General features: G+C 35.7%; 1 long non-coding RNA gene and 1 pseudogene across 1 annotated transcript in view; one reads left to right on the top strand and one right to left on the bottom strand.

Annotated features, from left to right (window-relative positions):
- The window catches only part of LOC113919791, a 124,862-nt pseudogene that overhangs the window by 80,590 nt on the left and 20,999 nt on the right, over nucleotides 1-23,273 (top strand).
- Nucleotides 17,080-23,273, bottom strand: part of LOC113919792 — a 35,416-nt gene continuing 29,222 nt past the window's right edge. Inside the window, exons 3-4 of the long non-coding RNA XR_003519124.1 lie at nucleotides 20,994-21,056; nucleotides 17,080-17,595 (exon numbers count right to left, since the gene is read on the bottom strand). This is a non-coding gene — a long non-coding RNA (uncharacterized LOC113919792). The remainder of the gene's footprint in view (nucleotides 17,596-20,993; nucleotides 21,057-23,273) is intronic.

Below are 23,273 nucleotides of genomic sequence, written 5' to 3' on the forward strand. Positions count from 1 at the left end.
AACGCGATCTAAGCCAGACTTGGACACTGACATCCTACATGGGAAACAACCCTAAGTTAAATAATTAACTGGGGCCTCAGCAGAAACAAAACTAAAAACTTATAATTCGATCCCTTCCCGAAATGTTATTTAGATTTTACTGGCTTTATAGAGAAGCAACAACTCAGTGGGACATTAACATTTTATTTTTTAATAATTGCTTGTCATGGGATTCTGAAGATCCAGAGACTGACAGCCTTCCAGTTTCTCTAGCTGCAACCATACACATGGGTGTTATTTTTGTGGAATACATTAATTGGTTCTTCAGAGATTTCTATGGGTGTCTTTCCTTTGTGTTGTCTCTGCTGTGGAAATATGGCTTTGGTTCTTACTCCTTGCTTTCCTTTTTAGCTCCAGTTACAATTTGTGTACTGATAAGACATCCGAAGGCTTTAGAAAATTCTGAGAAACTCACTCACTCCTCGTGAAGCCAAATGGTGGAAGTGTTGGCTGCTTCTATGAGATTTCTTCTTTCAACATGAATTTTCCTTGTTCCTGTTTCCATATCCCAGGCTCTGTCTGGCCAAATAAATGGCTTGGATAAGTTCGGATGAGAGATACTCATGATTAACTGACTTACAGGACAATAAGTAGTTTGGAGAACCCCAATTCGTTTTAGTAATTCTCTTTGTTCCTCCCTTTTCTGGCTTTAGGGATGAAAAACATTATATTTCTTCCACATGGAGGGTCATGTAAGGAGAAATAAAAATGTTCTTCATGAATTGTGGATCCCACAGAAATTCACCTTCCATTTTCCTAAACCCCCTCTTATATTGAGTGAAGAGTAGGGGTGGTAGTACTGGTTTTGCAGGAAAATTGCTTTTCAGCAATCCTTTCACGGGTGGGTGACATCGAAAGTTGGAAAATCAGTGCTTTTACACTTGTGGTGCTTAGTTAGTGCTCTGGCCTCAACTGCGAGGCTTAGAATCCATGCCTGGTATCCAGGCCCAAATAACATCTTGCTACAGAAGAGTAGGGACAAAATAAGAACGTATTCAGAAGAATTAGGACTAAGAAGATTATGACTCAGACCCACTAAAGGAACATCAAATGATGCACTTTTTAAAAAAGACTAGGGAACATGGAAGAACAGGGTGCAAGAATCAAAGAAAGTGATTAACAGGTGGATGAGCATGTCTGTAAAGACACTGATTAAGTAAGTAATGAAAGCTAAAATCAATAATAAAAATACTGATGGTGACTAATTTTGAGTGCCTCAAAAGCCAGGGTTCAAACTGCTGGAAAATCAGAGAAATCATTGGAACTCAAGCTTTCTCAAATCCTTTGATTTTCTGGAGGGAAATAGTAATGTTGACTAAACTTTCACTCTGCTGAGTCAAGAATGTGTGTTAATTCTTTAAGGATAAACACTACACATAGAGCAATAGAGTGTAAACCAATAACAAACCAATAAGTTTCTGCTGCTCCATAAAGGAAGGAAGAAGGAGGAAGAACATAAGCAAATAAATAGAAGGGGAAATAAAATTTAAAAATAAAATACTAAAAATAAATTATAATGAAGCAGTAATGATAAATGCTAAACTACCAGTTAAATTTAAATAAATTTAGATTTAAGTCTGAATTTACTTCTTAAAAGACAGGTAGTTTCAAATAAATTTTTAAAATGCCATTTATGAGAAACACACCTAAATATGATGATACAGAAAATATCAAAATGGAAAAACATGTACAGGCAAAAATGAACGCAACTAAATTAATTTTTTTGCAATATTAATGAAAGGAAAAATAAACTTTGAACCAAAAAAGGACTATGGTGAACGAATGCCATAATTCACAAGAAAGATACAGCCCTGAAAGTATATATACTGAAAAAACTGTAATGCCTTCAAAAGTGCATAAAGCAAATATTAATAGTATTAAAGTTGAAACTGATAAATCATCAACTGTATTGGGAGACTGATATAACTTTTCTGAAAAATGACAGATTGCATATATCAAAAATTAAGATGCATATAAAGTACTACCTTGAACAAATAGGAAGACAAATTATTTCCAAAGACCCATCGAATATTTTAAAAATGTGTTTAAAAAGTTTACATACAGCGACATTTGCTCTTTTTAGTATAGAGTTCTATGCATTTTGACACATGCATACTGTAGTATTACCACCACCACAATCAAGGTGTAATAGAACAGAACAGTTCTATTACTCCAGAAGAAATGACTTCATGCTGTACTTTGTAGTCAAACACTTCCCCTAGTATTAATATCTGGCAACAACTGATTGGTCCTCTAACTCTATAATTTTGCCTTTTCTAGAGAGTACCATATATGGATTTATACAGATATAGCCTTTGGAGAAAAACTTCTTTCTCTTAGCATGCTGCATTTGAGATTCATCAATTTCTCCCATGTATCAGTAGTTCATTCCTTTTTTATTGCAGAGTGCTATTTCATTACATGGATGTACCACAATTTATTTATCTATTCCCCTGTTCAGCAACATTTATGTTGTTTTCAGTTTCTGGTGATATTAACAAAACTGTTTTGAAATTACTATAGTATTTGTGTGAATATAGTTTTCATTTTACTTGGGTAAACGCCAATGTGTGGTCTTGCTGGGTAATTGTTGTGGTAAGTTTGTGTTTAACTTTGTAAGAGTTATTTTCTAGAGTGGCTGTGCCTTTTGCATTCCCATCAGGTTATGTGTGAGAGTTCCTATTGCTTTGTGTCCTTGCTAGTACTTGGTATTGTCAGTTTTTGCAAAAAAAGAAAAAAAAAGGCATTCTACTAGATGTGTATTGGTATCATTGTGATTTTTATTTTTTCTTTTTTATTGTTATGTTAATCACCATACATTACATCATTAGTTTTTGATGTAGTGTTCCATGATTCATTGTTTGTGTATAACACCCAGTGCTCCATGCAGTACGTGCCCTCTTTAATACCCATCACCAGGCTAACCCATCCTCCCACCCCCCTCCCCTCTAGAACCCTCAGTTTGTTTCTCAGAGTCCATTGTCTCTCATGGTTCATCTCCCCCTCCAACTCCCCCCCCTTCATTCTTCCCCTCCTGCTATCTTCTTCTTCTTTTCTTTCATTGTGATTTTTATTTCCACATTATCTTTTTTTACATAATACAAGATTCAATTTGTATCTTAGCCCATTCAGGCTGCTATAACAAAATACTGGCACGATGTATATATATTTTAAAGATTTTATTTATTTATTTGACAGAGAGAGAGCATGAACCCACAAGCAGGGGGACTATCAGGCAGAGGGAGAGGGAGCAGCACTCTCTGCTGAGCAGGGAGCCTGACTGACAGACGTGGGGCTCGATCCCAGGACCCTGAGATCAAGATCTGAGCAGAAGGCAGACACTTAACTGACTGTGCCACTCAGGCACCCCCTGATTATATTTTACAAACAACAGAAATCCATTTCTCACAGTTCTGGAGACTGGGATATCTAAGATCATAGTACTTGTAGGTTCTATGTGGTGGATGGTGAGCACCTGATTCCTGGTTAATAAGAAGTACTTTCCTGCAGTGTCCTCACATGGTAGAAGGGGCTAGGGATTCTGTTGATTGCTTTTACTGAGCACTAATCGCATTCATGAGGGCCCCATCCTCATGACCTAATCACCTCCCAGTGACTCCACCTACTAATATGTAATCACCTTTGGGAGTTAAGATTTCAACATAAGCATTTTGGGGGGACACAAATATTTAGATCATAGCACTGAGTATCTTTTATGTTTATGTTCATGAGAGATAGTGTTCTGTAGATTTTTTTTTTTTTAATATCTCTGGCTGGTTTTTGTATCAAGGGAATGTTGGCTTCATTAAATGAGTTGGGAAGTGCTCCTGCCCTCTCTCCCCAGCCCTTCCATTTTCTGCAAAGATTATGTGGAATTTGCATTATTTTGTTGTTAAATCCTTGGTAGAATTCACCTGTGAAAACATTTGGGGCTAGATTTTTCTTTTTTGGAAGGTTTTAACCTACAAATTCAATTTTCTAATAGGTACAGATATAGACTATTTATTATGGAGCAAGTTTTGATAATTTGTGGTTTTCAAGGAAGTGATCCACTTCATTTAAGTTGTTAAAATCACGGGCATAGAGTTTTGTAGTATTCTTTCATTATCCTTTAATATCTATGGAGTCTGTAGGAGTATCTTCTTTTACATTCTTTATAGTGTTAGATTCTTTGTTTTCATTCAGTTTGAAATATTTTCAAAGTTTTCTTGAGATTTCTTCTTTGATCCAGGGGTTATTCAATTTTCAAAGATTTAGGTATTTTGCAGATATTTTTCTGGTACTGATGTTTAGAGAACATAATTTATATAACTTGAACACTTCTAAATTTGTTAATATTTGTTTTATGATCTATCTTGGTGAATGTTTTATGTGTACTTGAAAAGAATGTATATTCTTTTGTTATTGGGTAGAATGTTCTACTTGTAGTCAATTAGGTCAAGTTGGTTGGTAGTGTTATTCAGGTTTCTATGTCCTTGCTGATCTTCTGTCTACTTACTTTGTCATGTATTACATGCACATACACCGAAATTTTCCCAGAAAATGTTATAAATTTTCCTTTAAAAAGTAGTACATATTTTAACGAACTTAGAAAAGAAAAATAGTAAATTATTTTTATTCAGACGTGTACCATTTCTCTTGCTTTCCCTTCATTCCCAAAGATCCAAGTTTCCCCTCTGGTATAATTTCCCTTAAGTTTTTTATTTGAACTTAAACCGTTTAAGATGTGCTGAAATTCTTAAATTTTTTTTTCCATAAATTTATTTTTCACTAAACATGGGGAATTTTTTTCAGCCATTATGTCTTCAAATATTTTTCTGCACCAGCCTCTTTCTCCTTTACTTCATATACTCCAATGACATAAATAATAGATCTTTTGATATTACTATCATAGAATATTACTATCCTTGGGCCCTATAGGCTCTGGTCATTTTTTGTTTTCAATCTTTTTTCTCCCTATTATTTAGAATGAATAACTTTTATTAATTTATCTTTAAGTACTCTTACTATTTGTATTGGGCTAAACAAAACAACCAATGGAAAGGAATAAAGATCCCAGACAAAGATTTCTGCATATATAAGAACTTTAGTGGTGAGAGACTAATTGGTTGTAAAAAAACAAATTTTTTTTAAAGATTTTATTTATTTATTTGAGAGAGAGAGAATGAGAGATAGAGAGCATGAGAGGGAAGAGGGTCAGAGGGAGAAGCAGACTCCCCGCTGAGCAGGGATCCCAATGTGGGACTCGATCCCGGGACTCCAGGATCATGACCCAAGCCGAAGGCAGTCGCTTAACCAACTGAGCCACCCAGGTGCCCAAAAAACAAAGTTTTTAATACATGGTATTAGGTAAAATTAATTCTTTGTTTAAAGAATTCTCAACTTGTACCACATTAAAAATAAATTCCAGAGGCGCCTGGGTGGCTTAGTCCTTAAGGGTCTGCCTTAAGCATGGGTCATGATCCCAGGGTCCTGGGATCGAGCCCCGCATCGGACTCCCTGCTCAACAGGAAGCCTGCGTCACCCTCTCCCACTCCCCCTGCTTGTGTTCCCTCTCTCGCTGTCTCTCTGTCAAATACATAAATAAAATCTTTAAAAAAATAACAAAAAATAAATTCCAGGTGAATCCAAGACCCAAATGTGAGAAAAAATTCTTTAAAACTTTTGGAAGGAAATATAGGTGAATACTTTATTTTAAACAAAAGCACAATAAACACAAAATGAAAGGAAATCATCCATAGCCTTGTTTAAAATGCAAGGTTCTGTACTGTAAGATACACTGAAAAATTTTTAAAAAACTAATAATCTTGATAGAAACAATTTATAACATATATAAACAGAAAAACTGGTATCTTATTATAGTAAAACAGTCTCAACATGAATAAGACAAATTACCCAATTGTTAAATGGGCAAATATGGGATGCCTGGGTGGCTCAGTCAGCTAAGCCTCTGTCTTAGGCTCAGGTCAAGATCCCTGGGGTCCTGGATCTAGCCCCACATCCACTCCTGCTCAGCAGGGAATCTGCTTCTCCCTCTTCCTCTGCCCTCCCTCCCTGCTCATTCTCTTTCTCTCTCTCTCTCTCAGATAAATAAATAAAATCTTTAAAAAATAAAAAGGAAAATGAGCAAATAATTTATGATTGAAAAGTCTATGAAAAAAGAAGCTAGAATGGCAAAGATGGAGAAAAGATCTTTAATCAGAATAGTGGAGGGGGAAATTCTCATGGGTTTGAAGATGAAATATTGTTTCACATTCAGCACTGGCAGACCTCTGACAATTGAAACCTCTGACAATATCCAGTTTTGGAGGTGTGGAGAAACAAATTCTAACAAATTCTAACAGTATACAGTTTTGGAGGTGTGGTAGGGTAAATTAATCAAGCACTTTGAAAAAACACTTAGACAATGAAGCAAAATAGACTATGAGTATAATGCATATTCCAGAAATTCCACTGCTAGGTATATGCTCTAGAGAAACACCTGTAAATGTACATGAGAAGACATGTACAAGGCTATTTCTTGCATCACTACTGATAAAGGAAGAAATTGGGAAACAATCTAAATATTTAGTGATAAAGAAATGATTAGGTAAATTATGGTGCAGTTAAAATAAATGAAACAGGTCTTCACGTATCAACTTTGGTAAATTTGAAAGCATAAGGGTAAATTAAGAATTAGGCTGTAACTGTATATCATATAAAATTAAAATGATGTAAAATGTTACCTATATGTTTGATGGTGTTATACACATGTGGGAAAAGTAATAAAAACCAAGATAGGAAAGTTGCACAATCTATTAATATACTGGTTATCTCTGAAAAGGGAGGGAGGCAGGCTATAAGATTGAGTAAGGTGATAAGAGACTTTCTCTGTATCTGTCATTTTTCATTTCTTTCCAAGGTTTTCTGAAACAGTTAAAAATTTAACATTTGTAAAATCATAAACTTATGTCTAAATCTTTGAAATATTTCATAAAAAGGGGGAATGTAAAAGTTGATGAACAAAGAAAAAAGTACAGCCATTTTCTAGGTATTCTGTGCTGAGTGATGAAGAGCTTTATTAATGATAGCATTAACCAGGAAAGGGTTTCAAATTTCTGCTGACTTTACATGTGCCCCTGCACTAAACCTCACAGTGGGAATGTATAAGCTAGAGAGGTCAAAACCAAGAGGGAGGTTACTGCTTTTGCTAATTATTAAAAAGAAAAGAACCTTCAGGATTCCTCACATTAACTCATATAACTATGAACCTGTTACAGAAATTAGACATATCGTGTTATTATTTTTTTATACTTACTTTTCTCCTCTGGGAAAGAAGGAAAGTTTTTGCAAAATATATTTAGGCAAAAAATGCTGTTGTTTGTTTCCAAGGAAACCACATGATAACATGCAGTCATATGGGGTAGTTTTATTTTCTCTTCCAGAATTAATTTGGTATAATTTAAAGCATGTAACTTGGGAAATATATTGATGCTGAATTTAAATCTTTAAACTATCTTGTTTCTCTATATACATTTGACTTAGAGAGTTTCAAAGTAAAAATGCCAAATTGAATTTACCACTTGTACAGAATAAAATTTTAGTTTTTGTCAGGTAAGAGTGCCCTCTCTTGCTCGCTCACTCTTTCTCTCTCTCTCTTCCCCACATACACACACCAAATTCCAAAACAAAAACTTCCACAAATTATTCTTTTATTTTTAAACAAATTTAAGTGATTATTGATAAAAACTTCATACATATTACCAGAATTAGGCATTCAGATCAATTAAAACAGTTACATCACCCCACAGTGATGGTTTCCTAATATAATTCCATTATATTGCAATTTTAAATACTCTGCCTGTGAGAAGCAAAGTTACTGTTATCTGGTGTGATGGTTAATTTTATATGTCAACGTGCCTTAAGCTATGCATCCAGGCTAGATGTTACTGTGAAAGTATTTTTTAGGTGTAACTAACATTTAAATCAGTAGATTCTGGGTAAAGCAGATGTGGTTTGGGCCTGATCCAGTCAGCTGAGGTCTAAAAAGCAAAGACAGATTTCCTGAAGAAGAAGTAATTCTCTTCCAAATGGCAACAAAGAAACCTATCTGAATTTCCAGCCTGCTGACCTGTGAAATTTAAATTCAGGACGGCATCAACTCTTACCTGTTTCCCGCCTGCTGCCTGCCTCATGGACTTCGGACTTGCCAGCCTCTATAAATGATGGGAGACAATTCCTTAAAGTCAATTGATCTCTTTTTCAATCACTCTTTCTCTCCATCTTACTTGTTCTGCTTCTCTGGAGAACCTAGAGTAATATAGCTGGCTATTAGCCAGTTGAATTAAGTGATCACCAACATCAGGGTATTTCAACCATTTTAACAAATCCTACGTTTATATACAAACTTTGGTAAACACCTAGGTCATATTGGCCTAGGTGTTTTTATACCCCCAAATAATTTAATACTACTTACTGTATATATTAGAAAAGAATTGCCCATATTTGGGATTGAATTGCACAAACAATTCCCTAGGGCCTATGCTGAATCCCATTATGTGCCTCTCTCCCTGTACCTTTCCACCCTTCCATTACCTATAGATGCAAAGAACAGGGGGAAGGCTTTTGTCAAGAAAAGCCATCCTGATGGAAACAGAGCTGTAACACGCATGAACATGTAGTAGTCTATACATGGCTATTTTATAGAGCAGGAAAGCAAAAGGAAAACAAAAGTGAAGGGGAAACTGAACTTTGGGATGTCAGTTGTCAACCCTCAACAGAAAGAAAGAAAGAAAGAAAGAAAGAAAGAAAGAAAGAGAGAAAGAAAGAGAGAAAGAAAGAGAGAAAGAAAAGAAGAAAGAAGGAAAGAAGTTTCTAGTTTCTGTAGGATCTGCAGATAAAACAGTGCAGCCTCCACACATGGTCAGTTTGTGTGCACGGAAGTAGGAGTAAAAAAAAAAAGCTTTGAATCCACTGGAGAAAGGAGGATGTTAACTACTCCACCCTTTCCTCCTCCTTATGCTTGAATCTTTCTTTGTGTTCTATTTTGTGATCTGGACTTGGGAAATGATTCTTCTGGAAAGAGCAATTAGAATGTTTGCAGAGGGGAGCTGAGAGGGAAGTTGAATAATAACTGCAAATTTTAAATGGCAGAACACATGATTTACTAGGGTTTCCTACACATTCAATTCTGCCAATAAATAGATGAGATCAGTTTTCTCATCTGTGAAGTAAAGGAATTGGATGTCTCCACAGATGATCCCACAGTCTCTTCCAGTCTAAAAATCCCTTGAAAATGGACAGTGTAAAGAGAAAACTGGTTCAGGTCTTTTATTCTCCCTCATTTATAGAACAAACAGAATTATATAATTTGATTTATGTTTTTCCTTACAAAGAGCAGCTGTGACATGAAAAAAGACCACAAAAAATTTATTTCAAAAAACCAAATTAACAAAATTACTCCCAATAGACCACAGGATCAGCCAGACGTTTAATGGCATTATTTACTTGTATTTTTAGCTTTTCAAATATAAAGCAAGGTTAATATTAGTTAAGTTTAGGGGGAACATTGCAAAATATTGAATTTTAACAGGGGCATAAAAATTGTTTCAAACCTTCTTCCATTTATAATTTGTATAAGCCTTAATTTCTCCAACTTTAAAGCTGGAATAACAACTTCCTATTAAGGTAGTTATAAAGAGTAAATAAAGTATTATATATGAAAGTACCTAACATACCTTGAACACATACTGAACTCTTTTCAAAACTTTCTCCTCCTTCTTTCTATATTCCCCATATTGATGATCTATCTATCAGTTTTTCTCTGTTGCTAAGCTAGAATGCTGGGAGTTACCCTAAATCAGTATTTTAAAACTGTGGTAACATAACCAAATTATGCAGTCAATATATTATTTTATTTTTTTACTTATTGTTTTTTTGTTTTTTCATTTTAAAAGTTTAATTCCAGTGTAGTTAAGAGTGTTCTATTTCAGGGGGCACCTGGGTGGCGCAGATGGTTAAGCGTCTGTCTTAGGCTCAGGTCATGATCCCAGGGTCCTGGGATCGAGTCCCACATCGGGCTCCCTGCTCCTTGGGAGCCTGCTTCTCCCTCTGCCCCCACCCCCCGTCTTTCATGAATAAATAAATAAAATCTTAAAAAAAAAACAATGTGCAGCCAATACTGTAAGATAGAGACAATAGAATATAAAAAAATATTAACAAGCATTGCACACAGTAAAGGTATGTATAACTTGTAAAACTTTTGTATTATTAAAGTGTATGTGGGGGTGCCGGGGTGGCTCAGTCGGTTAAGCGTCTGCCTACAGCTCAGGTCATGGTCCCGGGGTCCTGGGATCGAGCCCCACATTCAGCTCCCTGCTCATTGGGGAGCCTCCTTCTCCTTCTCCCTCTGCGCCTCCCCATGCTTGTGTGTGCTCTCTCTCTCAAATAAATATTAAAAAAAAAAAAAGTGTATGTGTATAGGAAGGTGTGAGGGACCGTGAGTCTTCCTGCGTGAAATGTATTTCTTCATGTGGGTTATAACAAAAAAAAAAATCTGAGAAACTCTGTCCTAGGATATGCTGTCTCCCTCCTATGTTCGCCAGCTTACCAATTTTATCTCCTGAAGAAGCTTTCTGATCTACATCCATTTCTATGTTCCTCCACTGTTTTAGTGTAAGCCCTAATCATTTTGGTTTCTTTGTCATCAAATTTTTCCATGCTGAAAACTGCTACTCTAGAGATCTTTCTAAAGTGTATATTTAGACAGGTTAGCCTTAGGACATACTAATTTTTAGGATGAGAAGTCAGTGTTTAATCACCACCACATGTATTGGGGGCATTTCAAACACAGTTGACCCTTGAACAACATGGGTCACCGACCCATGCACAGAAATACATCTATAACTTCTGGCTCCCCCAAAACTTAACTACTAATAGCCTCCTGTTGACCAGAAGCCTTAACAGTAACATAAACAGTTGATTAACACATATTTTGTATGTTATCTGTATTATGTACTGTATTCTTACAATAAAGTAAGCTAGAGAAAGGAAAATGCTACTGAGAAAATCAAAAGGAAGAGGAAATACATTTACAGTACCGTACTATAAACATCCACGTGTAAGTGGGCCTGCACAGTTCAATCCCACATTGTTCAAAAGTCAATTGTATATCATAACATAAATGAGCACCGCAGACACTTCTTGGGTCCTTCTTATACTCTTCTCAGCCTCCGATTTGGATTTTCCCTCAAGGTGGGGGACAGTTCCTCACAGGATCCCACAGTTCACTTTGCAGGGACAATGTCGCATCTCTAGCACACATTCTTTGCTTTCTCTCGCAGCTCTCGGAAGGGAGAGACGCCAGGGGGAGCCTGCTTGCCACACAGTCACGCACCTGTTGAGGACCAGCGTCGTGTTTGCGTGCTCACGGACTGCGCGCGTGCGCGTGCGTGCACCTGCGTGGTGACATCAGGGCTCCCATCAATAATGGGGGATCGGAGCTCCTCCGTGAATGCTTTTTACCATTCTATCCTTGCATGGAAGATGCTGCGAAATCATTTCCATGCTTCTCAGAAAAAGTCCAGGTGGTACTGATCCGTGACTGCTTACAGTGGTGGTCAACCCATAATTTGGCTTTTCCTCCTTTCCTTCTCTACCTAGTCCTTCTTTTTTGCCCCTTATGGAATTGTCTCCCAAGTAAACTACCTGCGCACAGCTCCTAGTCTTAGGCTCTGCTTTCAGGGAGAAAGTAAACTCCATCGCTCGACACTCCACGATATCTATACAAATTGCAAAGTAAATAATACTTGTGTAGTGCAGTGAGAAAAAGTTTCTGGAAACATTTATAGAGTTTGGAGAATATAAACACAGTCTTTAAGAAAAAGTTCTCTCAAAATCAGTCCTCTACCTGGCTTCAGTTTTACTGTTTCTCCATAGGTTCTCTGTGCACAGTCCTAATCTGCCACTTACAATTTCTGGAACATGCCTCGCTTTCTTTCACCTCCGTGGTTTTGCACAGACTGTTGCATCAAATGTGCTAGAGATGATGGGTTCCCTCTAAGGAAAATAATCATGAATTATGTCTTTCCGTCTCAAGCAACTACCACATCGTCTGGCACAAAGTAATTGTCAAGAGGTGTTTGTTGAATGAATGAATGAATACTTACACACTACACATTGCATTCTAATTCTTGGTTTAATGGCTGCTTCTCTCCTCAGTCTGCATACAGGCTTTCTGAAGTCAATTAGTTTATCTTCTTTTTGTATTCCTAGGTTAAGGCCAGCAGCAAAGTATGGACCTGATGAATATTTATTGAATGGATGAATGATAGGATATTATTTAACATACTGTGTTTTAATTTTGTGTTTACGCTTCTTTCTTCCTCACTACATTGTAGGGTCACACGAGAGATCTGTAGTTGAGTTCTGTGTACCTAGTGTATATTCAAGGGCCGGCACATTTGTTGTTTATAATTTTAAAAACCTTGCGTATATTTTCTGGTGTTCTCTAACAAAACAAACTCCTACCTAGGCAATATTTATGGAAAACAGAGCCTTATTTAAACAGTACAAACAAATCAATGAAATGTAGCTTTGTATCTGTGATCATCTTTATGATTGACTTTGAAGAAATAATTGATTTGAATATACCAGTTTGGTTGCCAGTATATAGTTAAAAGAAGCTGGCTATTTGTTATGAAATTCCTTGGGGAAGGGTGGAGGTATCACCTTGATATAGTAATATTAATAAGTAGTAATCAAACTGTGAATACATCATATAGGTAGGAAAAAATGGATTAAGATTAGCCAGCTGAAATAGAAAGAATGGAATCAATACATTTAGGAAAAACTACGCAAGAAATCAGATACTGAGGAAAGAGACCTCATTGAAACAGGGACAAAACAAGGACACAACGAAGGATTTGGTTTTTAGTCACAAGAGGGACGCAGCCACAAGCATAGTGAGAGTCTAACCAGGTAGAGTTAAAACTGAAATGCTCTAGGGAACTTTTGGTACTTCCTACTTCCTCACTGACGTCAGTGAGAATGATGTTAATAGATGATATAATTTTTATTTATTTATTTTGTTATGTTAATCACCATACATTACATCATTAGTTTTTGATGTAGTGTCCCATGATTCATTGTTTGCGTATAACACCCAGTGCTCCATGCAGTATGCGCCCTCCTTAATACCCATCACCAGGCTAACCCATCCCCCCAGCCCCCTCCCCTCTAGAACCCTCAGTTTGTTTCTCAGAGTCCATAGTCTACACTGTCTTATCTTTTCCCTTTGCTGGAAAGAAATCTCATTAATCAGAAACAAAGATTGAGAAAGGGGCCAATGCTCACTTTCTAGCTGATTGTCCGGAGAAATAGACCAGAAACATGATCTTTTAAAACTAAGGCAGGCAAGTCCCTACTCTGTCCAACTCCTCACACTGGCCTACAGTCTGTACACAATTGGCTCCCTGTGCCCTTATCTCATATATTAGGTCATCTTCTTCTCCTCCTTGATCGCTCTGCTCCTGTCACAGATATTGAATCTGTATTTTTATTATTATTGTTTCAAATTGAGAATTGAAAAGCAGCCTCATGTCTGACTTAGGATAAGTATCTTTGAAAAGGGACAATTCACATCTTGGTCACTCCTGTGACTTTTCCCAGTTACTGGATAGGTTCAAGCTCACTCAGTGGCTTGGGATTTAGCCAACCAACTGAGTGGGTGTTCAACTGTCCACAGCTGAGACACGTAGTGTCAGTGTTACCCTCATGGGTGCTTTCCCAAACCTGCCTGATAATGAGCTGATTCTTGCAAACCATGTGTCTTAGCAGATTGGACTCCTTTGCCAATAAAGTGCTTATAGAATAGTGGGAAAAGCCTGAAGAATAGAATAGTGGCTGAGGGACAAATAAAGATTCAGAACTCAAAAAGCAATAAAAAATTTATTTACAATCTTGGGTTGTGGAGGTACACAATCTCATGAATTCAAAGCAGACAATCAGATGTTATGAAAAAGTTCATGGTAAACTTAGCTTGTCTGAGATGATAAATATGACCCTTGGTCAGGTAAGATAAACACTGAAACTTGGAAAAAATGTAAAAATAAGTAAATATTTAATGGAGTAAAAGAATCCCATAAAATTAATATTTTGGTATTTAATTTTTAATATCAACATGATAATGTGAATACACTGATTAAAATATATAACATTTGAAAAAATATAAGAAACATAGACATATTGGCAAGATTTTAATTTAAAATGTATGAGAATTTTATTTGTATATTTAAGAAAAACTGGATTTACATTTATGTTTAGTTCATTAGATTTACAGAAGTTACTCAAATACTTAAAAGTCATTTGCAATTCCATCATTTGTATTAGTTTGCTAGGACTGCTGTAGTAAAGTAGCACAAACTTACTGGATGGCTTAAACACAGACATTTATTGTCTCACAGGTCTGGAGGCTAGAAGTCTGAGAATAAGATGTCAGCAAAGTTGGTTCCTTTGAAGGTTTGTGAAGGAGAAATTTATTCCATGCCTCTCTCTTAGCTTCTGGTAGTTTGCTGGCAATCTTTGGTGTTCCTTGGATTTTGAAGTGTCACTGTGATATCTGCCTTTATCTTCACATGGTGATCTCCCAGTATGCATGTCTGTGTCCACAGTTCCCCTTTAATAAGGTCACCAGCCTTAGTGGATTAAGGGCCCATCTTACTCCAGGATGACTTCATCTTAACTAATTCCAACTATATTGACACTATTTCCAAATAAGGTTGAATTCTGAGGTATTGGAGATTAAAACGTCAACATATGATTTTGAAGGAAACATATTCAAATCCATAATAGCATGTAAATCTGATTTGCCAGAAGCTTGAAGTCATGAACATCAGCTATACTAAAGATTTTTAATCTTAATAAGTTAAAACACAGGCAATTTGAAGTTTTGCTTTCTACACAAAATCCTCGCAGATATTAGACACTCAACTGATGGTCGTTACCAGTCAAAGGCCAGCCAAGCATAACGCCATAGACTATAGCCATGGTCAGCAATAGTTTTTTACATGCATTCAACCTGCTCATAAGGAAGACATAACATACTTAGGATATCTAGTTCACCCTAGAAAAATCTGAGTCAATGTGGATTTATCTTTGTTTTGTAAATAAACCCAATAAAAATCATTAACTAGTTTGAAGTGGCCTATTTCCACAACAGAGACTGGAACCTGGAAAGTAGACTTTGCTTTCATTATGGCACTAAAACAATAGGGGACAAACTGTCTCACAATCTATACAAGAGTTGATAAAACCAATAGTGATACAGTTTGTTTTATAGAACTGATAATTACTTTGACTCCCTGATATACCGAATACAAAACGATGTAGTTTTTTCAAAAAGTTATGTAATTTTCCATTAGTAATTTTTACATATATTGACTTTCACAAATAATGTTCCAAAGTAAACAGGCTGATCTGATTAAAAACCATATGCCTCGGTTTGTTCTCAATGCAGTACAATTAGTACTTTTTTAAGTGTATATTTTATCTATTCAACAGCAGATATATTTATGCTTATTTTTAAATGGGCTAGGTATATTCTATGCTGAATAATGATGTTTTGTAACATAAATTCTGTCTATTAAGTAGATATTGTGAAGTAGATATTGTGCTCTTCTCTTTTAATGTGCTAAAACTTGGTTCCTAGTCTCTTGATTTATTATTTTCTTTATTCATTAAGAATATGTATGACTTTAGGTATTAAATTTGTGCAGTATTTCACACTAAAAAACCCCAGTCTCTTCCTTTACTAGTATTTGCAATATCAAAAGAAAATTAAGTACCATCACCAAGTAAACAAAATTTAATATTAAATATACCTTTTTAAATCTTTTCCAGTTTAATATTGGACATACTTTTTCAAATATTAGTAGGGAATATAGCCCTTTGAACCTCTTGCCTTATCCCTCCCGAGTATAAACATGCATGTGTGAAATGAGGTAGCCTAGCCGCTCATTCTCTTTTTGCCATCTCCCAGGTTGAAACTCACTGATCTATTTAAATTGGCTAAATTATGACAGCAAAGGCTATTTATTGATTTATTATTATGTGATTAGAAAGTAAAGAAGTCTATTTCCTGATGTGGAAAAATAAGGATCGGGTCCAGGGGGAAAATATGTCAGTTTGAGGTGCTGATCTGAGGGACATAAAGGTCTGTGTATGGCAGAATCAGTATTCCAGTAGTTATGGAAACAGGGAGAGTGCTGTGAGCTACGGTCTTAGTGAGCACTGCCAACCAGAAAGAAGAGCAGAGGAGGGACGGCTAAGTGTTTTGATTTAGATGTGTGTCATTGTAACAATTTGGTTAGAGTGGACCACAATACTCATTACTACATATAAATACGACATGACTTCTATGGGAAGAGAGTTCTGTCAGATTTTGTAAAATCTAGTATTTTTTAGACTATGTCTTCTTACCTCCTATTGCATTCAGTGTTTTACTCAGTAAAATTTACTGTATGAAGTGTGCCTGAGATGCAATTAGCATTTGCTTGGCAAACTACACCCTTGCAATCTAGCCTGGAGAAGTCATCTGGGGGAGGGTGGACAGTGCCATAACTCCTCAGTGTTTATTTTAAATGATAATTGTACAGAAAAAAAATAATTTGAAGAATAGATTTGGTCTTTCCTGAAGAAGAGTTTTAATTCTAATTTTAGAGCGCTTATATCTAGAATTTTATAGCTTAAGGTTTCATTCTAAGCTGTATAAAACCTATAAATAAAAATATTGTTTAATTCAGGGTTAGGATGAATGATTCTGTCAGGTAGATAGCTATCTGGGTAAGTCTTCAGTGGAATCCTAAAGATGCTAATGAAAATATTGACTGTCTTCATAATAATTTGGAACTGTTAGAGCTGAAGTCTGAAAAATTCTAAACATTTATAGATAAAAAATGAAATCATAGGAAGGCCATAAATAAATTATTATCAGAAAGCTAGCTACCGTCTGATGCAGACCAATATTCAGGTTAGTCTCTTTATCACAGTGATTATCAGGTACAAGTATGCCCATTTAACAAATGAGAGGCCTAAAGCCCAGAAAAATGATAGACTATGACCGAAATATATAATTGAGGGAACTATATAATTATGTTATATAAAAAATATATAATTGAGGGAAAACTCCGTTTGAATTCACTTCTCATTTCAAAGTTCTATTTTTTCCCATACACCATGCTGCCTCCCAGAGGCAATATTATAAATGAGAGAATACTGTTCCTCATTCCCATGATATACTGAGGGTAACCATTGTTTAACAAGTAGAGAAAGGCCAAAACAAATGTAACAAAGATTTCTTTCCTTTTCTTTCTGTGTTTTGTCAGCTGATGTAAAGTTTTGATGTTAAAACTAAAAATGAAGTTTCCATTAAAGAGAAACTCCTCAGCGGAGAACCAAATGTTCTTCAAGGGAATCTCATTTATTTATTTTTCTCTAACAGGGTGTGCTCACTCAAAATGTGGTCTTCATTTTTTCCTGTTTTCCTTTTTCTTTTTTCTGCCAAACATTGATGGGGTGAAGCTGAAAGAACAAAACAAAACAAAAACAAAAAACAAACAAACCAAAAAAATCCAAAACCTAAACCAACTGCTTTTTCAAAGCTGAAAGCCATGGAGGCTGTAAAGACTTTGAATTTACCTTTCAGGTAGTTTACTTCTGGAAAGTGCTCCTGAGCCCCTTCAGTTAAGCAAACGCACATGAGGTACACATCCCTTGCTTGCAGGAAAAGTTTGAAGTAACTTGCATACATATATATTTTAGCCTGGAAAGCTACGAGTTCTGGTGACATTATAAATTGTTGAGTGTATATTTAGGTCAGCGTCACAGCTCTTTACAGTGGTTGCTTCTTTGGGAAAATATTTCCTTTCCTTGTATGGTGTTAATTTTTTGGTATGTGTGTGGAGATATGTTATTTTTGTTCAGTCTGAGGAGTAGGCTAAAACTGGTCCCAGCTAGAATAACTGTGGATCTTTATAGAATTTTTATAAGTGTTATACAATATGAATAAACAGGTTATTAAAACTTTCCCACTAATCTTCTTATGTAAATTGCTAAGACAAAGTATTTACAATGCATTGCTAAAGCCATTTTATGGCTAATATGTTGAAGACTCATGTCCATTCTACTGGCCAACACACTAAGTAAGACATAAACAGAAAAGCGGGTATGAAATCAGCTACACAAGACTATGGAATTTCTCAGAGCAGCTGGGGACAAGCTGTCCCTCCATGCACAGCTGAAATTTTACCCCAGTGTTCCCAGGAAGAGGTGGATTGTTTAGTACCGAGTAACCGTTAGATGTATCCTTGCTCTAGAGGTAGGATAAATAGCTTGTGCGAGGGGAAAGTCCTTAAATTTGGACTCAGACACTGCATTGCCAGCTGGTCACATATCCTTTAATAAAGGACTGCATTTCGGAGCGCCCGGGTGGCTCAGTCGTTAAACGTCTGCCTTCGGCTCAAGTCATGATCCCAGGACCCTGGGATTGAGCCCCACATCAGGTTCCCTGCTCCATGGGAAGCCTGCCTCTCCCTCTCCCACTCCCCCTGCTTGTGTTCCCTCTTTCGCTGTGTCTCTCACTGTCAAATAAATAAACAAAATCTTTAAAAAAAGAAGGACTGCATTTCTAAATATGCCCAGACTTAAGTACTCTTGCCACTTGAAATACCTTATTAACTGAGGCAACCTGGGGTTCAAAAATGAAGAGGAGCTGAGGCAGAAGTCTCTGGGAATGTCCAGCAGAATGACACCAGGCTTTAAGAGAGACTGTAAAAATCAATTTGGACTGGACTTGGCACTTTTCAATATATACAGGACTACTGATGTCCTTGCTCATAGTACTATTTAAGACCAAATTATTTATATATATTGAATGTTGGATTATTATGTTCAGATATAAATTTTCTATTGGGTAAGAAGTCTAAGCCATATCCAATTACTTCTGTTATTTTTTTTCTGAAGGCAGAACTTGTCATTGTTAAACATCCTGTGAAGTAGCTCACTTTGAATTGGGGAAATAAAAAATCGGAAGGGAGAACTGAAACTATGAATTTTTCTAAGACTTAGCTATTGTGCTTGGAACTTGTGTTATGGGCATATTAATACTATGTCTAATCTGATTGAGCTTGAGCTTGCTACATGAAAGGAGGGACCACATCTGTTTTATTTACTATTGCTCATTATAATGATTTCCCTACTATCTGGCACATAATATGGGCTTTCCCTCCAAAAAAATTTTTTATTGAGGTATAATTTACATAATAACAAAATATATAAATTTTGAGAGTACAGTTTGATGGGTTTTGACAAATTTATACATCTGTGTAGCTACTATCCCAGTCAAGGTATAGAATATTTCCATCACTCCAGAAAGTATCTTCAGCCTCTTTCCAGTCAACACCTCCTCCACCCCCATCTAAGCAACCACTCTTCTGATTTCTTTCAATCTTGAGTTAACTTTGTCTATAATAACAACAATGTAGTATGTATTCCTGTGATTGCCTTCTTTCACTCAGCATGTTTTTGAGACTCACACAATTGTTGTATAATAGTATGTTCCTTTTTATTTCAAGTAGTACTACAATGTATGAATTCACCACAAATTTTTAATCAGTTCATTTTTTGGTGAACTTTTAGGATATTTCTAGTTTGGGGCTATAATGAATAAATCTACTAGAAACATTCTTGTACAATTTTTAAAAAATATTTTTTTAATTTATTTATTTTAGAGAGAGAGAAAGAGAGAGCCCACGCATGCATAAGAGGGCAGAAAGAGGAGCAGAAGGGGAGGAGATGGAGGGGGAAAAAATCTTAAGGAGACTCTTGGAGCCAGACACAGGGCTCCATCTCACAACCCTGAGATCATGACCTTGAGATCATGACCTGAGCCAAAACCACCAGTCGGAGGCTGACCTGACTGAGCCACCCAGGTGCCCCTCTTTTACAAGTCTTATTTAAAGATATGTTTTTATTTCTCTGGGGTAAATATTTAGATATTAAATCGCTAGATAATTTGGTAGTTGTATATTCAACTATTTTCATGAAATGGTTGATAATTCTTATACTATCATTCAGCAATGTACAAATGAGAGTTGTAGTTACTCTACATTCTCATTAAGAGCTGTATTTTAAATCTTTTAACTTTTAGCCATTCTTTAAGACATGAATGATGACCTCATTGTGATTTTAATATACATTTTCCTATTGACTAATGATACTGAGCATCTTTTAATGTATTTACTGTCTATTTGTGTATATTTCTTTGTGAAATGACTATTAAGGTTTTCCCATTTAAAAAATTGGGATGTTTGATTTTTCATTTCATCATTCAGTTGTAAGAGTTCTTTATATATTTTAGATAAATTTCTTTGCCAGATATCTACATTGTACATATTTTCTCCCAGTTTGTAACTGGATGTAACTGCTAATACTTAGCAGTATTATTTTCTGATGAGTAGACATTTTAAATTTTGATAAAATCCAATTTATCTTTTTCTTCAAAAGTTTGAGTTGTGTTCTCTTTAAGAAGTTTTTGCCTATTCCAAGTTTGCAAAGATATTCTATGTATTTCTTTAAAAATCTTCGTAGTTTTTACTTTTTATGTTTACATATATGATCCATGTCAAATTAAGTTTGTATATGGTGTGAGACAGGAGCCAAACCTATTAAAAGTAGGCTGAAAAGTAGGCAAGGGATATCTTTGAAGAAATCTGAGGACATAAACTTAACCTGTAAGTCCTAAGAATAATTACATGTGGTAACAATTTAAATTATTTTTTAAGCTGTCTGGCTTCCTTTAGAGCAGAACTTTCGGTAAAATCTTGGTAAAGTTGCAGCTTGCTCTCTGAATTGCTGTTGCACACCAGGGAATTGAGGAGCAAAGAGGAGAAAACTCTCTTCTCCCTATCACCCAAACTTACACACATCTGGAGAACAGCATGGTGGAAGTAGCAGCATCTTGAAGGAGGTCAGGAGTCCCATAGCTGTTAAAAACAAGAAATGATGGTTCTTGTCATATCTTAAGAGAAGGCTTGGACAAATAAGCTTGAGTAGCTTCTGTTCTTAAGTACCAGAGGAAAGCATCTTCAAGGACTGTCAAACTATCTAGGAGACATTGTAAAGATGAATACATTATTACATTTAGACTATGGGCACTCCAAGTTATTATAGCCTGAATATTAGGGGAATGTGACCTTATATTTTTCTCTCTGGCCAATGAGGCTTGAGAGATGCATAGAAAGTTAAATGCATGGCCACGTACCTAACTGAAATGGAAGTTTATCTTCATTTAATATTGGTGTTTGAAGATAATGCAATGAAGATCATTCCTGGCATTTTAAATAAAAGTAAATTGATTATGAGTGGCATGCAAAATCTAACTGGAAAACCTCTACAGCAAGAACTGTCCGGTTTCTTCAGTAAATAACTTTCAAGGAAGAAAAAAAGACAGTGAGATAGTCTGTGGATGAAAATAGATGAGATGTACCAACCAGTGAAAATGTATGGGTCTTTATTAGGATCCTATTTCAAACGAACTGTAAATATATGACAGTTGAAAAGCTCAAACATTGTTAGGAATTTGATATTAGTAAGAAATTACTATTAATTTGGGGGACATAGTAATGATAATATCGTTGAATTGCTGGTTGTTGAAGATCAGTAACATGTACATGATAGTTCATTGTACTCTTTACTTGTGTGTTTTTAAAATTTTCCATAATAGGGACACCTGGGTGGCTCAGGTCATGATCCCAGGGTCCTGGGTTGGAGCCCCGTGTGGGACTCCCTGTTCAGCGGGGAATCTGCTTCTCCCTCTGGCCCTCCCCCTGCTTATTCTCTCTCTCTAAGAAATAAATAAAATCTTTAAAAATTTCCATAATAAAAAGTAAAAAAAAGTAAATTGATACAGGAGGGATCTTTCCATTTGACAAAAATAAGATAAAACTTTGCTAAAATATAAAGATCAGGGCTTAGATTGCATCTTACAATTCCTATTAAAGTTGACTACAAATAATGTGAGAATTTATTTTTATATTTAGGACAGTTATTATTATTAATTACCAGTCAAGCTGTGGCCAATTTTTTAAATGAAATTTCACAATTTTCCTAAAAAGGAAACTTGAATAATACCAAATGCAGTGCAAAAACCTCAAACCTATTAAGATTTTACACTCACTGAAGTGCTTTCTCAAATTATTTTTGTAGGTAACTCATCTCCTTTGATTTTTGATGTCAATTTCTCTGCAGAAAGAGAAAAATAATTAGGTTTGCTTGTAATACAGTTATCAGGTCAAATATGGTCAAATATTCCTATGTTTAAATTGAGAAACATCTTTGTTTCTCATAGGACTCTGAAGCTGAGGTCCTTGTGAGCAAAGGTTAGACTCCCAGCAGTCCTTTGTTTGCTGGGTCCTCCAAAGTTTGACATTGGTCTCTCTCTGCAACCCTTGATTCCAACTACATGCCCATATCAGTTTCACCACATTGGCTAAAATGACTAGTCAATTCAGAGTGTAATTAATGAAAGGTAAGGGAAACTATATAACCAACCAGTATTAAAAATTATTAGCTAACCTAAATTGAGTGCTCCTAGTGTAACTGACTGACACTGTGCTAAATATTTTGTTTGTTAAACTTTATTTCTCACAATAAACCAGTGAGGTAGGTGAAATTGTTACCATTTTACAGATCAAACTGAGACTCAAAAAAATCTTAAACAGTTTTTCTATGATCATACTGCTGGTAAGTGATGGATCTTTAATTTGAATACAGAGATCATTTGCTTAATGTTTGTGAAGAATTTGCTATTGTCAAGGGTATTACCTTTTTATTTTTTTTAGAAATTGAAAAAATAGCTCAACTATATATCCTACATTAATATTTTAAAAATGTTCTCAAGTTAGAAAGAAATAATAAGGATCCATGATGTTTTTGGAGAACTTTATCTGATCCAAGCAAAGGGACAGGGCTAATGAATACATGGAGATTCAGTTTTTTGGAGGGTAAGTGTATGACAGACCACGCTTAGTGATTCTAACTTTGAAGATCAGCTAAATGAGTCTCTGGCCTCAGGAAAACACAAAGCAGGAAAAGAGAAAATTTTCTACTGAAGTAGAAAAGTAAGAGGTTTATACCATGACTAAATTAGTTGATTTTTTTTTTTTTGGTATTGAATGAGTTGAAAAATTCATTATCATCCT

The sequence above is a fragment of the Zalophus californianus genome, chromosome 3 (assembly GCF_009762305.2).
Source record: "Zalophus californianus isolate mZalCal1 chromosome 3, mZalCal1.pri.v2, whole genome shotgun sequence".
Taxonomy (NCBI): domain Eukaryota; kingdom Metazoa; phylum Chordata; class Mammalia; order Carnivora; family Otariidae; genus Zalophus; species Zalophus californianus.